Raw genomic sequence first — 2548 nt, forward strand, 5'->3', positions numbered from 1 at the left:
AGCAAGTGGCTGAGCAGCAGATAGCATTCCATCTGCTATCAGGCTTTAACCAATAACCAATAACCTTCTGACTACCAGTGTTCGAGAAGTTACTCAAAAAAATTCAATCAAAATCAATTACTGATTATTCACTACTTAATCAAAATTGGGGTTACGTTGTCCACACTGTGCATCTCCCACCCAGATCATCTTTAATGGTGAGATGGGCTCTGTATTTGTTTTTCAGACAATCCTGATTACCAGAAAAATTTCTAGAGCTGAGTGTTTTTGCACTTAACTTTTGCATTCCCTTTTCCAGATCTACCTTTTAAAAAGCAGACCGAAATTGTTCCCTACTCCCTCATTAGTGTTACGCTATTTAGGGAGAGACTATGTAGTTCACTAAGTAGTGGTAAAACAGGAGTGAATTCGGACACTCCCTCATCATTATCATGTGCCAGCACCAGTCGCATAAACCCACACAGGTGAGAGAGGGGTTGAGCCGTGTTTAAAACTCCATAAACACTCTGAGCTCTGAATTAAAGATAGTGAAGCTCTGAGCTGATCATGAAGTCATTTCTCTGCTTGTTATATTTACACTGTTTAAAAGATAATCCTCACATTATTGAACTACATGAAGAAAACCTGAAATTAACGGCGTACACCGGCTCGCACTGTTGCCAGATTGGGTGGTTTCATGCCAAGTGTCGAGTTGTGTCTGAAATTGTCTGGAGGAAACGCTGTAATTTGACGGGTGATCAAAACTACCAACTGTTAGGAGTTTGGAAATTGAACTCATCAGTGTTGTAGTTAGATATCTAACCTGGCAGAGACAGAGCTTGTAGTCCTGCTGATGGAAATTTAAAGCTGTGTTTATGTTCGTTATTATATGTGAGTATTCATTTTTTTCATTGCTTGCAAGATTATTTTTATGTACTGTATTTACTTTTTTTGGTTTGTGTGTCCAATGATACAAGGCACAAAACACATCATACAAACATGCTGATAAACTCATTTAAATATAATTCTTTCTGTAGTTAGTGATATTTAAGATAATTAAGTTATTTTAGTTAAGATCATGTTGGAATAAACCCTGTAATATTGTTAATATGATGAACATCAGCTGTTTGGGTGGTTTTCTCAGTATTTTGGTGGATTTGAAACACATTTTACCCAGTGAATTAGTTTTATCTGAATCCCACTGTAACAATCTAGCAACCCTGATGGCTCGCTGTCCGCTCCGTTTATTCGACTGTCTGTTGCTTAGTAGCGAGAACCGCAATGCATTCTGGTACACATTTAGCTCACTTAGTAAGCAACAATGTTTACTATAAATCATGATGCATTATGGGAGTTTTTAGTGCCCTCAAAATCACATTCGAATTTCCCCTTATGATTCGGACACTCTTGGCTGACATAGTCAATAGTGCCCTAACTAGTAAATAGGGAGCCATTTCGTTCACAGCCCCTGTTTTCCCAAAAAAATCGGCAGTGCGCCCTATAATCCGGTGTGCCTTATGTATGAATTTTACCATTCAGGTCGTAAGGAGCAGTAAAGGCGCTCCATTAGGTACAGCGTTATACAGGAGTTTCAGTTTAGTTCTCCAGAAGTATAAGTATTAGCAATAGTCGCTAACTGCACTAAGTGCTAGTCCTTTTACTGTTCAGGGGTAATTATTATTGGCCTGTAGCCAGCTGCTAACCCCAGATAGCACTGCTGGAGCAGTATTACCATTAGCCACTAACCGCATTAAACACTAGCTCTTTCGCCGTTTAGAGGAGAGATCAGACTGTTGCCTGCATGTTTACTATGACAAAACAAGCTGTGTGACAAACCGCTAGCTAATATCACCCTGGCTAGCGCTAGCGGTTAGCTGCTAATGATAATATTGCTACACCCAGTTGGTTTGTATTAACTTATCCCCACAAAAAAAAAAATAGTCTTTGGGGATGGGGCTTCTGCTTTAAAAAATGTCCTGGTTGTTCACCCAGAAGGGGGTACTTTTCTAACCCCAGTCTGTTTAACCATTATACTGTTATATCAGGCTGACATGCTAGCTGCCTGTAGTCAGACAGGAAGAATTTGGCCTTGCTAGAATTGCTAGAATCAAACGTCTAGACCAGGGGTGTCCAAACTTTTTTTTGTTGGGGGCCAGAAGGAGAAATATATTTGAAGTCACGGGCCACAGACTCTGTAATAAAACAAATAATGAAATATACCACTTTAAATAATACATTTTCCTGATTACTTTCAGCGCACCCTCTCCGCTTCTCTTTGACCCGTTTTATGCGCTACAACTGCGCACTCTCTCTGCTTTTAGACTCTTTGGCCCGCGCTACAACTTCAATCTCGCCGCTTTTAGGCTCTTTTGCCCGTTTTTCTGCACTACAACTTCAATATCGCCGCTTTTAGACTCTTTGGCCCGTTTCTGACACCTAGCGTTCAAACTTTGAATCTCACATTATAAAAACCTGCTTACTAGCAGACCAACTTTCATTCTATTTCTAAAATACCTCACGGGCCATAGTTTGAACACCCCTGGTCTAGACTAACGCTAGAGTCTGGAGT

Source organism: Astyanax mexicanus, chromosome 17, assembly GCF_023375975.1.
Source record: "Astyanax mexicanus isolate ESR-SI-001 chromosome 17, AstMex3_surface, whole genome shotgun sequence".
Taxonomy (NCBI): domain Eukaryota; kingdom Metazoa; phylum Chordata; class Actinopteri; order Characiformes; family Acestrorhamphidae; genus Astyanax; species Astyanax mexicanus.